At 38.4% G+C, this 14,857-nt stretch overlaps 1 long non-coding RNA gene and 1 pseudogene across 2 annotated transcripts in view; one reads left to right on the forward strand and one right to left on the reverse strand.

Moving 5' to 3' along the window:
- Positions 1-14,857, forward strand: part of LOC108583521 — a 492,012-nt gene that overhangs the window by 126,329 nt on the left and 350,826 nt on the right. For both annotated transcript variants that reach the window (XR_004180355.1, XR_004180356.1), the window contains exon 2: positions 13,480-13,594. This is a non-coding gene — a long non-coding RNA (uncharacterized LOC108583521). The remainder of the gene's footprint in view (positions 1-13,479; positions 13,595-14,857) is intronic.
- On the reverse strand, positions 11,502-13,467 carry LOC101012315 (annotated as a pseudogene).

The raw sequence follows: 14,857 nt of genomic DNA on the forward strand, positions 1-14,857 counted from the left end.
TTAAAGAAACACTCGTAAAATTAGAAAGTCAAGCTTTGTGTGCATGACTTGTTCTCACAAGCATGCCTGCACTTCGCTCTTAAGTGTGTACTTTCGCTTTACAATAAAAGCTTCCTGCCTTTCACCTCATTCTGACTCATCTCTGAATTGTTTCTCGTGGTGGTGTCAAGAACCTGGAAACTAGCTGGGGCTGGGGTCTCACTAGCATGCAGAGACTCTCCTGGGGTCACACTGGCATCCGGAGAGCCTCCTGAGCCCTCCAGCAACAAGTAGATCTGGTAGTAGCTTTGCAACTTTGAGAGGGGGTTGGAGATGTGGCATGAGGGGTAAATGCAGTGGACTGAGACTTTAGACAAGTGGGCATGGGGTCTTTGACCAGGCGCCAGTGGTAGCTTTCCATTCTAGCTGCTCATTTCCCATGGATCCCCCAGCTGTGGTGGGCATTAAAGTTGCCCTCGGGTATTTTGAGTGGCAGCGTCTGCTCACCCTGGATAGACCATCACTATCCAGCTGTGCCATTTTGGCATGCTCCATCCTTCCTCCGCTGCTTCTCGGCTGCTGATTTTAGAAACAAGACAGACCAGGGAAATCTGACTATTTACAAATACTATAATCTAGCCTGATCTTCAGGCCTCTGGCTGCTAGACAGCTCCACTGAAGGGATCTCAACTATGTTAGGGTACCCCCGGTCACTTGAAAAGCTGCCTTTCTCTGGAAGCAGATGGCTCAGAGTCTGTTTTGTGAATGAGGGTAAAGGTGCCAGATCTGGCTAGTTTTAGCATCAGAACACCAATGGAGAGTAGGTCCTGTGCCTTTAAAAAGTTGGCTTCCAAGGGGTAAGGAAGAGAGATGTCTTTGTCATCTGGATTTAGTAAATTAAATGCCTACCATTTTAGGTGATCCCCTTCTTGAGCATGCACTTTTGGAGAGTATCCAAACCTGGAGTTCATTGTGAGGGCAGATAGACTAGGAAATTGGATGCACACCTGTTCAGTCTTTTAACATGGGGGTATATCCTCTGTGTGAGGGGGTTTTGAAGGCCTGTGAGATTGAGACTGGCCTTTACTGGTGCTGATGGAGGCTCCTGCTACTGCAAGCTGGGCTGCCGCATGGAGTCATTGTTAAGTGGAGCTGTACAGACTGCAGGGCTAAGCAGAGGGGTTGGTGTAGATGATGTGGTGCCAGCTCTGCATGCAGCCCTCTTTGCTATAGTTGAGCTGCATTGAGTGCTGCTGATGGAGTTCTACTTGCCACTGCATGCACGTGGCCAGCCAGATGGTAAATTTTCTGCTTCAGTGTTCATTAAACCCAGCTCATGGTTGATGCACAGCTGAGTCATTCCCTTTGCCAATGGATGAGACAGTGCCTCTGACTTTGCGGTCTGCACAGCTCACTTCCAGGTGTGCAGATCCCAGGAGGAAGCATGGATCAATACCGGGCAGCCTGAGTTATTCAGCTGGAAATGATCTTGCGAACTGCCTCTACATTGACAAAACGGACATCAGAATATTCAATAAATGTATATCCAAAGGAAATAAATGGTGGAAGCCTTTTTCCCCTCAGATTCGACTTCATTTGACAACTCTGAAAGACATTTTCTGAGAGATTTGGCTTTGGGTTATACAGATATTTTTGAATATAAACTTAGTACTGGAGCAGTTTCACAGAAAACAGGGGATAGTCCAAAAACATATAATGGCTGGTGGAGAACATCAGGAAAATTTTCTCTAGGAAAAATATTCTGTCTCATCTTTGAAGAGAAAAAGAAACCTCTTTATCCATTTTAAAGGAGGTTTCCCCAATATATTTATATGAAATTAAGTGAGGTAGATAAATTGGCCTTCCTATGTCTTAAGGGAAATCCCCAAAATGAAGAGATAGGCACAGAACTATATCACAAATACCTATAATATTATAAATCATAAATACTTAAAACTTTTATGGTTTCTACTGTGGGGACAATCAAGACTGTGCTTCTTGGTCTTAGAGAATAGCAGATTCTGGAGAGGCTCCAAGTATTGCCAGTTACTTAAAGTCACCCACCCTTTGAGGGCATGTGGGAGAATACGCTTGTGCTTCAGTCCTGTGAAGTAAGAAGTGATTGCAGCATGGGTCGAATAATTCACATGCACTATTAGCAGAGTGCAAAGTTAACAAGGGACAGACTATGTTGGTGTTTTTTTTTTGTTTTTTTTGTTTTTTTTTTTTTTTTAATGTGTCAACTTGACCAGGCTGCAGTCTCCAGTCTTTCAATCAACACTCCTAGGTGTTGTAATAAGATTTTGCAGATGTAATTAAAGTACCTAATCAGTTGACTTTGAATAAGAAGATGATTCTGGATAATCCAAGCAGGCCTGACCTAACCAGCCGAAAGCCCTGGAAGCAGAACTGAGGCTTTCCCAAGAGAGCAAGTAATTATCCTCCATACAACAGCTTTAGCTTTGACCCATGGAGTTATATTTGGAGTTCTTGTGAGTTCCCTCCCTGACCACTTGCCCTATGAATTTCAGACTTGCTTAGCCCATCACACAATTATGTAAGATAATTCCTGTAACAAATCTTTTAATACATCTATCTTATATGGGTTCTGTTTTTCTGGCAGGTGCATACAGCTCACATTCAAGAGATTCTCTGCTTACTGAAATTTTAGTTTATCTAACCTTTGTGACTTCTACAGATCTCTGATACCTCTAAAAAGATGACTGTATCTCATTTGTTTTTATCTAGTTGTTGTAGTGGGAGTTTTGGTCTCCCAGTGTCTACTGTAGACTCTCCCAAAAGATACGGAGTAGAAAAGAAGGAAGAAACGGTGTTCTACTTACAATGTGGTTCTGAAATTAGTTGTATAACAAGGTCTAAATATTTACATTCCGAGACATGGCTATAGTTTAATATTCCAAGTATTCCTGTACATGAATTCTTAAACCTTAAACTCAATTTCAGTAGCACTTAGAGTTTTACAATGACTTTAATATTCCCTATTGCAAAGTTAAGTAATAGGACTGGAGTCATAAAGAAAGACATGTGATCCTGTATAATGGAACTCCTGACACCTGATGGGAGCATCCTGTACATCAAGAGTCAGTATATCCTTTGCTCATTTCGTTTCAACTGCCATTTATTTCTTCAAGGTGACTTCTTATGGTGCTACTTTTTGCTTTGACTTTATTCTTTTTCATTTCTTGTAAATTTCTTTGGAGGGGGATGCTTCTTAACTTATTTGTAAGGCTGTATGTGTGATAAAAATCAGGCTTAGAGCAGAAAAATAAATACAAACAACCAGCATAGGGCATGGGCTGTAAAATGGGCAGCTGTCTAAAGAAGCCCAGTTGAAACAACTGGAGATGCGGATGTGGGATCTGGAGTGAGAAGCAAGGCAGAGTCTGTGGTGACTCCGAATCTTCACAACAGGAATAAGTGAAAAGAAGAAAAGGCTTGATTAGGAAAAGAATATGCAACGCGCCTCACATGCATTGGGTAGCCTGTTCTATATATGGCTTTTGCCTCATACTAAAGGGATTTATGTATATGTTTTCCACAGTTACCTGAGAGCTCCTACAACTCACTGTTCACTTTTGATTTCAGACCTTACTTCCCCTTAATATCCTCTACCAACTACCCTCCATTCTCTCATCCTCCAACCCTTCCCCCTGCCCCTTGACTTTGTCTCAGAATGTTATGGTCTATTGTACAAAGGCACAAAAAGAGCCACTATACTCCATTTTGTTGGCTATGTACAGCTAACTACATCCTAAAAAATTGTTGCATTTTTAAAATAACAATTTACATCCCATAAGGTATCTTCATTTATGGACATAAGCTCTTTTAAACGCAATAGCAATGCTATACCTGACAATTACTTTATCTGTATAAGGATGTAGCATTTGTGGTTACATTTTACAAAGATATGAAATAAAAAATTATGCTAGGAAAAAAGTTACACTTCCAAAATTATTTAAACTTGATTTTAGTTTTCAACATCGGAAATATTGCAATTACAGCTCAGAAAAATGAAGAAAGGCCTCTAAGAGACTCTTCTTGCTGAAATGTGATTCCAAATAAATAAATAAGCATACTTGAATTGATAATAAGGCTTTGAGCTATTCAGCTTAAAAATAGGCTTACCCCATTAAGATTATTAAACTCAGAGGCATATTCTGAAAAGAGCTTTTGAAAATGGATTTCTTGCAAACTGTCATCAAATATTCATAGATAAAATAATTATGTGGAAAGATAAAGGGATGGTGGAAATTAAAGGGGGCTGATAATAAAGGAAACTGGATTATAGTTATGCAAACTTTCTGAGAGGAAGAATTTTTTAGAGGAGGTTGGCTTGAATCTTAGACTTGAACATTTGAGCATCTGTTTTTTTGCTCCTCATTTCTTCTGCCCTGGTGAATAAAGTGCATGGATAAGCAGAGGTGACAATTGCTTGACTGTGACGGAATTTAACTCCCATATGGGTTTGTATTCTTTGTTGCTCTACAGTCAGTGTTTTCCTTACCATGAGTATGGATGAGGCTATGCAGTGTTCTTTGCAACCTTTATCATGTCTAACACAGTTCAGGGAAGTGTCACTGAACAATAGGCTGGTGGCTGAGGAGAACACTATATACTCAGTTTCATATTTCCTTGCTAAAAGCCAACACATAAGATATTTAAATTTGTATGGTCGTACAGCTAACTGTGACTGGAAAGAGAGGGATTTGCAAATTTAACCAACTTAATTATTTTATACCTGAATATTTGATGATAGAAGTAGGAAATTCACTTTTTTTTTTTTTTTTTGAGATGGAGTCAAGACTGTGTCACCCAGGCTGGACTGCAGTGGCAGAATCTCAGCTCACTGCAACCTCCACCTCCCAGGTTCAAGCAGTTCTCCTGCCTCAGCCTCCCGAATAGCTAAGACTACAGGCACCCGCCACCACACCCAACTAAATTTTGTATTTTTAGTAGAGACGAGGTTTTGCCATGTTGGCCAGGCTGATTTCGAACTCCTGACCTCAGGTGATCCACCTGTCTTGTCCTCCCAAAGTGCTAGGATTACAGGCATGAGCCAACACACCCAGCCCAGAAATTCATTTTTAAAAGAACTTTGTGTAAAACTCTTCCTATATGAAAGTTTTCTTGTTTATATTTCCTAATGCTGTCTTGAGTAGTAGCTGGAAGTTTAGACTCTTTGTCCTTTTCACTTACTTTCCAAATCACTCCAATCTGTGTGACTCTATCTTTTGTTGTAATCAAGGCTCAGTGAATAAACGAGCCACCTTCTAACCAAAGTAGACAATTTACCTCCTGTATTGACCTCCACACAAAATTGTCTAATGGGTCTCTACCCTGCCCAAGTATCCGCTACCCTCTGAGTACTTTCTCAACCAGACGCCTAAAGGAAACAGATGCCTAAGTAGGGCAGCTCTGGAGCAGAAATTTGGTTTCTAAATTGGCAAAGATACCTATTAAGTTACAGAAAAATATATCTACATTTTATATTTTATAGCATGCAAATAAATATGTGTATAAAATATAAATATATTTAGGTTATGAATCTATATATATACATAAATCAGTGTCATTGATTTAATAGATTTTAGCATTTACTAGAAAATGAATTATTGAATATGTAAAGATGGCTCACATAAATATGCTTAAAATACATTCATCACAATGAGTGTGAATGTGTTTAAAACAAAGACAGTTTCACAATATTAATAGCTACCAAGAGATATTCTACATGAAATTTATTTGATATTTTATACTAGAATAAGGACTATGAAATGTTTCCCTTGATCATTTAACAATGTAATATTGTATGCTTGTAACTATTAGGCATCGTCCTAGGTTCTAAAAATAAAATTTTTAAAATAGAGGAAAAACTCTGCCACCAAGGAGTCAGGGAGACAGAGGGTAACAGCGCTTAAATGCTATAGCATATAAATTCCAGGAGGATGAGTGTAGCACTTGATGGCCACCTAGTCCAGATGGGGTCAGATGCCATCCAAGTGAGTTGATGTTTGAGCAGAGTCCCTGTATCCTTCACTTTCTAAAACATGAGTGTCCTGAGCCCTATTCCTACAGGATTCTATTCTAAGGATGTGGTCTTCACATTAAACAGCATCATGAATAAACACACTGAAGTGTTAATAGCTGATGATGACTTCGTGTGTTATCTCGTCTCACATTTTAATAAAGAACAAAAGACTTTATGTCTAGCTCATGTAGCTAATGATGGACTTAAAAATAAAAAAGCGTTAATAGCGAATGATGGACTTTCAGGTTCCGGTAGCACAGTTAATTAAGTTGGATGAAGTGTTTTGTCTTAGTGCCTTTAAATTACAGATGCAATTTTGCAGATAATACCACTGTTCTCACATTTCTCCTCTCTTTAGCTGCTGCGTGCTTCTCCAGTTTTGCATCCATAGAATTTTAGGAATTCCAGGACTCCGAGCTAGATCTCAAAATCTCATGAGCCCAGAAATCAATCAGAGTATAAAAGTGGATACTCGTCTCTACTAAAAATACAAAATTTAGTTGGGTGTTGTGGTGGGTGCCTGTAATCTCAGCTACTCAGGAGGCTGAGGCAGGAGAACTACTTGAACCCAGGAGGTGGAGGTTGCAGTGAGCTGAGATCCTGCCACTGCACTCCAGCCTGGGTGACACAGTCTTGACTTCCTCTCAAAAAAAAAAAAAAAAAGAAAAGAGAATTTCCTACTTCTATCATCAAATATTCAGGTATAAAATAATTAAGTTGTTTAAATTTGCAAATTTTAAAACTGATTTATAAACCAGCCAACAGGTATCTAAGGAAATGAGTTTCAAACTCCCCTTAATAATACCTTTTGTCACCACAACACAATGATCAAAATCAGGAAATTAACATTGGCACAGTAGTGTAAACACAACTATAGACCTTATTTAAATTTCACCAACTTTTCCACGAATGTCCTTTTTCTATGCTGGTATCCAATACAGGTTCTCAAATAGCATTTAGTTGTTATTTGTCCTGAGTCTCCTCCAATATATGATTGTTTCTCAGCCTATGCTTCTCTTTCATGACCTTGACACTTTTGAAGAGTGCTGGGCAGCCGCTTTGCAGAGTGCTCTTCAACTTAGCTTTGTCTGATGTTTTCTCATGATTGGATTGAGGTAAGGCACTGTTGACAGGTATGTCACAGAGAGGCTGTGCTGTTCCTAGTATATCATATCAAGGGCACATGGTATTCATATGTCTTACTGCTGGTGATGTTAACCTTAGTCGCTTGGTTAAGGTGGTGTCTGCTGGATTTCTTAATTGTGAAGTTTCTCTTTTCCCTTTGTAATTAATAAATATCTTGGAGGAGATACTTTGACACTATGAAAACATCCTACTGCTCTTCAAATTGATACCTCAAATTCCCACCCCCACACCAAACATTTCATTCCAGCCTTCCCTCACTCTTTATTTGTAAGGAATATGTTTCCAAACAATGAGAAACTTGGCTCTAATTATCGCCTATATTTACTTACTTTTTCAATCCTAGCATAAATATAAAATGGCTTTAGAATTGCTAAACCATAATCCTGTGAGAAACAAAGTTACTAATTAGATTACAGTTTTTTTGTATAGAGTTCTTTGTCTTTAGCCTTACAATGTCCAATTAAAACATTGTTTTCCAAAGATATTTTGTTCGGTTAATTCTCTTCTTTCTCAGTATCTTCGGTGGTATTAAAGTATTCATTCATTTAGGCTTATTTGTTACTGCGTTATTTTATGTTGAGTCTTTTCTTCTTCATCCTGGCTGAATTTAACTGTCTACATGTTTTGGGATATTTTATAATATGTGAAACCTTATAGAAGTTTTAAGAATTAGAGCTATGAAACAAGAATATTCAAAGAATTATCACTACCCATTCCTGTTTCTTCTTTTTTTCCATCCTGTTAACACCTACCCTCCATAGGTAACTACTATTTTTAGTTTCTGGTTTATACTTCCTGCATTTCTTTACAGAAATGAACAGATACATGTCTATGTTCTTCTACCCTGTTCTTACATGAAGGGTAGTCTACAATAATATGAGCACTTTACTTTCTTCATTTAATATCATATCACAAGAATCACTTGGTATCTGTTCATAGAGATTTTCCTCATCCTTCTTTATAGGTGTAATACTACATTACATGGAGGTTTACTCAATCACTCTCCTATGTATGGGCATTTGGGTTCTTTGTGTAATTAAAACAATACTCCTCTGATGCTTTGTAATTATATAAAACACTGCAGTGTGCAAATTCACTCATATATATTTCTGTGTAGTAAAAATATACTTTATTTTTAAGTGCAATAGCTGCTAACAATATACACTGATTTTGATGTTCCAAGAAAATACATGTATTCAATAATAAGCTTTCATTTGCCTCTTCATGAAATTCCAAAGAAAATACTCCAGTTCTGTTCAACATTATGCCTTGAGGAGTTGAAATGTTTTCCATGATAAAAATATAATTTGTACGGCCCACACCTTGATTATTTATAAAAGATGGAGTTTCTAAAAGCCCATATATATCATCAATGAATACTCCCTTCTCTTTGAATTCAATGCTTAATTCAAATTGATGTTAAGACATTGGTGAATCAATAAACTTGATGAAATGTGTCAAAATGTTCATGAAAAAATACATTTCTATTTCCTCTCCATTTCAATTTGTAGATATTTTCTAAATGGGAATTTTAAGTGCACAGAAATAAAAGCTATCTACATGTAACTCTGGAGAGGTTAAAAACACAGCACACGAAAAGTTAACATGCCTGAATCCTAGGGCTGATTCACTTAGTGTAAGAATAAATGTCAGAAATCTCTTAATTACATATAGATTGCATAAGGGTTTAAAGATACATTTTGAAAGCCAGAATTACCAAGAAATAAAATCTTATTTGAATTTTACCACAAAAGTTAACACTCCTAGTAAAAGAAGACAATAGAATTGTATAGAAAATTCACATCTACATCAAAAAAGAGAAGTTTCATCAACTAGAACAGTAGAGCGCTGTTCAACTGTTGAATACGAAAATTTCTCAGAATCCCTTGGAAAACAACGAGACTTTCCATTCAGACTCCAGTCTCCTCATTTAAGTAAAACGAAACAAGGTGTTTAAATGAAGGGGAATGATTTGTTAGGTTTAAAAATAGAATCAGATGTTTTCTATTATGTTAATTCATACACTACATGAATTGCCCACCATAAAAACTTTTATGTCCCAAATTTCTGAAGATTTTAAGCTATGATCTTTCCATAAACATACACTGAGGTAAAAGCATGTTGTAGGATCACACTTTTTACTAGCATTCGTCCATTTGCCAGTTTTCATTGCATTTGACTAACTTCCCAGATAAAGTAATTTCTGTCTTTCTAGAGAGAAAAATAATTCTGCCTTCAAAATAATCATAATAGACCTGCCTTCCTTGAACGTCTAGATAAATGGCCAAGTGTAATCACTGGATACATAAAAAACAATGAAGATAATAAATAAAAATGAAAATACTTTGCATTTCAGAATGTGTTTTTCATCACTCTGTTTTGAAGAATGAAGCTCTTTCCTCTGTTAGCCCTCCACTCTGCACCACTTGGTCCACCATTCGCTGGAAAGAACAGACCTCACCTCTCTTGAACCTTTTTTATACATTCGACTATAAAGCAAGGTCCAATATCACTGGAATGAATGCTAAGTTGCCACTATTTTGAGAGTAGGTGAGGAGTGATAATGCCTGCCTGTGTACTGTACGGATGGGACGGTCTCACTCACTAAAGCTACTGCAAAATAATTTCTCAATAGATAACTGCATAGTGCTTCCTCCTTGAACCAGATAAATCATCATCCAATATTTTATTACAGAAGGATGGGTGCTCAAACTTTGATCAGCAATAAGGAGTTTTAAGAAAGGTAAGGCAAAGGAATCTCCCTTAGCCAAATGGATACAATATGGAGCTTTTTGTATCCTTCTATATTAAGCTAATTACTGATAGGTTCAAAAAATGAAGTATGCTTATAAAAAGCTGCTTCCATAAAGCCAGTGCTTACTAAGTGTTAGCATGTCAAAGGGAGAAAACATTGTGATTTCAAAGTAATACACTTAAAATTTAAAAAAACAACAAAAAACAGCCTAGGAGAAATAGTACTTCCTATATAAGTTAGGTATCAAAAATCAGTAAAAATGAGCTGGGCGCTGTGGCTCACACCTGTAATTCCAGCACTTTGGGAGGCCGAGGCAGGCGGACCACAAGGTCAGGAGTTTGAGACCAGCCTGACCAACATGGTGAAACCCTGTCTCTACTAAATATACAAAAATTAACCGGGCATGGTGGTGTGCGGCTGTATTCCCAGCTACTCGGGAGGTTGAGGCAGGCTATCGCTTGAACCCGGGCGGCAGAGGTTGCAGTGAGCCGAGATCGTGTCATGGCACTCCAGCCTGGGCAACAGAACGAGACTCCATCTCAAAAAAAAAAGTAAAAATGTATTACAGTCACAACCACAGTCTTTGGAGTAGTAGTTAGAAAATTTAATTTTTTTATATAAAGAATAAATACATAGCAAAGTGTCAGCAAGTGCATCCTCCCTTGTTAGAGGGCAAATAATTTCTTATTAGGACTTCAATTTAAAAACAAAACAAAAAGCCCTTAAAAACAAAACAAAACACAAAGAGGCAGAGTGCTGTTCCTCAGGTTGGTTATAAACAAATTTCACTCAAGGAAGTGCAATGAGTAAGATCAGGCAAGACTGTAGTAAATACACATTTGCCATGACTATAATTTAGCCCAAAAAGAATGAACACTCCTCTACTACACAAGGTAAATGGGGTGAGAGAGTTGGTAATCTGTTGGTAATCTGTGTCTATATTAAATATGCTCTAGGAACAAAAATTTACGTGATATTTGGTTAAACCTTAGTCATTCCTTAGGTTAATTTCTGTAAATATTAATTTTTACATTACTAATCATTTTACTGCTATAGCTACATCAACTAAATATTAGTTTATGTAGTATTGCTCAAGAGATCTACAAATAATAGCAAGCTCTTTGATTACCTAAAAATGAGCTATGTAAACTAAAGGAAGAAAGCAATAATATTCCAAATGAATGGTACAGGGCACAATACGTATAACAAACATAAATTTAGAGAGAGTATAAGGTACGCATCAGTTTATCTTATAAGGACAAAGTGCTTGAGGAAGGTCTTGAGAAAACCCTCCCTCCCTCCCTCCAAACTTTTAGCATCTACATTGTGTCAGATGTTACAATTGGTAGGAAGGATAAATGCTTTTAGGCAAAAGTAAAAACTTATCTACAAAGCCAAATAGCAAAGTCTAGTGTAGTGACTTTTTGTAGAAGGCTTTCTTCTCTGGTGGCAATATTCTTTAGTACGTATCCAGGATAAACTAAATTGAAACAATATTTTTGATACAGTAGCAATCTTTTTATATAGTTTTACTAAATTTTACAAAATTCTAAAAATTATGTAAATTTTTGGTACCATGCATTATGCACCAGTTTGGGGCTGCCTGATGAAGTCATGGCTACTATTTTAATATTAAACATTGCACCTGAAAAGTTCTGTCCTCTATATTATTGGGCACAATGCTAAGGGCTCCTAAGAGATGGCAAATTACCTCTATACAAGGCTCTTGTATCGGTTCGAACCCCTAGAGTCCGAGTCCACCAACGAACAACACAAGGTGGTGTCAAGCAACACGCTCTTTTTAATGACCACCTGGGTGCAGACAGGCTGAGGCCTAAAATGGCGTCAGGAGCAAATGAGGACGGGGCAGGGGGTTTATAGTCTCCTGTAACAGGAAGTGTCTCAGTCTGACACCGCTACGCGGTACCCTGATGGCCTCTCTCTCGGTCTTCAGCGAGTACGTGTCTTCCGACCAGCTCTCTTCCTGCTTCTGCTGTGTTGCTGATGCACACACTGCTGGCACAAGTGGCCTTGCGCCTTGGGACGGGCCTGAGGAAGGAGGAGCTATTCATTTCCTTAAGCTTTCATGCCCCAGGGAGAATCTTTCAATTTAAAGTGAAAAGTTTGTGATGTAGCCTCCAAATTTGAGGAGAGGGGGACATGGGTACGAGGGGCAGGCAGGGTAAAAGGATTTTAAAATAATACGGCTTTGGAGTGTATACTTTAGGATAACTACTATACCTTGCTTGTCTATCCTTGACCCTAACCTTGAATAACTGCATGTTCTTGCAAAATGCAATTTCTACTCTGTAGAAAAAGGAGCAGTCTGTTAGGAAAAGCATATTAGGGCAAGATATAAAGACATCTCTATCATAAATGTGATTTTACTTGTTCAGTTTTTGGATACGTCACTATAGGCTTTTTCAACCTTCTTACCATGGGGACAGGTGTTGGGTAAACTCATCCCTCCTATATGCATTAGCTAGGTAGCTCCATACGCCAGTCATTCTTTTTGGAATATCAAAGCTGTGATATTTTTTTGGCCACCACCTTGACAATATGCAGTTTGGGCAGCAGGTCAGCTAATGTGATTTCATTGCCAGCCAGAAATTTACATAGAGAAAACTTAATGTCCTCCATACTATTTTTATCAATTTCGTCAGAAAGGAGAGGATTCAGATATTCGTTCAGTTTTCTGCAGGGTTTTCAAGAGACTCTTCACCACTGCTTCATTAGCCTCTGGCATTGAATTTTTGATACATGCATGCAGAGTTTGGCAAAGATGTCCATTCCAGCAGTATTTGATTCTGCGTGTTTTGGTGAAAGCTCTAAGTACTTGGGCGGGCATAAGACGTATTCAAGAAATTCCTCAATCTTATTTACATCTGTTTTGACCTCATTGTTGAAAGTTATAAATGGTGGGTAGGTCCCCAGGGGCAAATTTTGCAGGTCTGCAGGCTTCCTTTTCAAGTCAACAGTTGTAACACTAAATACAACTCCTTTGAGCCAAAGAGTCATGAAGAGCCTCTGGGAAAGGGGGCAGTTTCCTGTCATTTCACCATCACTGCCAGCCTTCATGAAGAGCTCGATGAGGGGCTCTGTCCTCCTCCTTCAGCCTGTTCAGTAAAGCCCATTCAGCAATATTGACAAGGCCATGGCCTACTCAGCTGGGCTCCTGGAACGGCGGTGGCTGCCTCTGTTCCGGGGCAGCTCTGGTTGCTGGCTCCCGCCATGCTGCTCGCTGGATGGTCCTCATATATGTTTCTGAATTGTGGGAGGTGTGGCATCAGGATAGATTCCTAGAAGTCTGATTCCCATGTTGAAAGGTAACATTTGCTTCCTTGCAGGCTCTCCCAACAAGAGTGTGCTGTCACGTTTTAAAATTTATACCAATCTGATAGATGAGAACTGGTATAGTGTTGCCCTGATGTGCATGTCTCTAATAATAAGTGACTTTGAAAATGTGTTTGTCTATTTGAGGACTAGTTTTATATCTTTGCTTGGAAAATCGTTTATTCATGTATTTTTCCAAAAATATTATTTTCAACAGAACAGACCAGCAAGGAAAGCAGATGAAACTCAAGAAGAATTGTTTTGAATACGTTTAACATTGACCAGTTCAAAGATGAAGGACATTTCACTCTCAAAACAAGTCAACATATAGGGTAAGTCCACATTAAAATTTTAGATTGTAAGTAATTGTATACATGTGGTGATATAATGATTGTATCATCCTCAGTCAGATAAGTGAAGTTCCTGTTTGGGGTTTCACATTTTACAAGGCTCAGAGGTGGCCCTCCTCCTGCCATGTCCCTCTCTGTAGAGTAAGGATTCCATGGGCCAAGAAGCGAAGTCACTCAGAACTGGTAAACCCTTCTAGACTGACACCTGGTATGTGAGGCCTTGCAATTCTCTGCCCAGATGGTCCTGAGTTGGCTTCCAGTGCCTGGGTGAGCCTGTTTCTTGAATCCATCCCCTCAAAGGTAGATGATGATAGGCCCCATGGGTAGCAAAAGAATGGCTGTTTGAAGGGAATGGGGTGGAGTGAGCTTAGATTGGCTATAGTGTGCACCCAAGTACATATAAAGCCCCTTTGTTATGTGGGGTGGAGCCTGGATTGGGAAGAGGATGGAAGGTGCCTGTGAGCTGGGCTCTCAGACTTGTATCCATTCCCAGGACTTGTAAATGTTAGTGGCAGTCCTATATATTGAAGTAATCTTTTAAAAGTGCATGCTTAAAAAGAATTCTTTGTTCACATATCTGAGAAAAATTGATAATATAGGCACATCTCCAAGTCCTGAAGTATGAAATGTGTAAAACCAAATAGAAATCATTTGAAAAAGTTGGAGGGCAAGTAGTGCCTCATCTAGAGCAAGTTTTAATTAGAGCAAGAACTTGAAGAGAATGTTGAGAGAAAAGGATGTGGATAAAGATTTTGTGGATGACTGACCTTGTGTTCCAGAGGGCACAGTGAAGGAGTTTCAGGTGAGGAAAGGACATAGGATATGGGGTAAAATAGGGCATCTGTGAAGTCAAAAGGTGAGTTAAATGTAAGAAATGAATGATTAATTTGGAGTGCTGGGCTTTCTATGGCAATTTTAATAGCTTTATTGAGATATAATTTACATACAACATTTATTAAAATATATAGTTCAATGGTTTGTAATATAGCGTATTCACAGAGTTGTGTAATCTCTAACATAATCTTATTTTAAAATGTTTTCATTGCTCCAAAAAGAAACCCGGTACCCATTAGTTGTCATTCCATATCCTGCTACCTTCTAGCCTCAGGCAAACACTAAGCTACTTTCTATCTCTGTAGATTTGCTTATTTTGGAAAATATATAAATGGAATAATAAAATATGTGTTTTTTTGTGACTGACTTCTATTGCTTGGCATGTTTTCAAGGCTCCTCTATGTTGTAGCA

The sequence above is a fragment of the Papio anubis genome, chromosome 1, assembly GCF_008728515.1.
Source record: "Papio anubis isolate 15944 chromosome 1, Panubis1.0, whole genome shotgun sequence".
In the NCBI taxonomy this organism is placed as follows: Eukaryota; Metazoa; Chordata; class Mammalia; order Primates; family Cercopithecidae; genus Papio; species Papio anubis.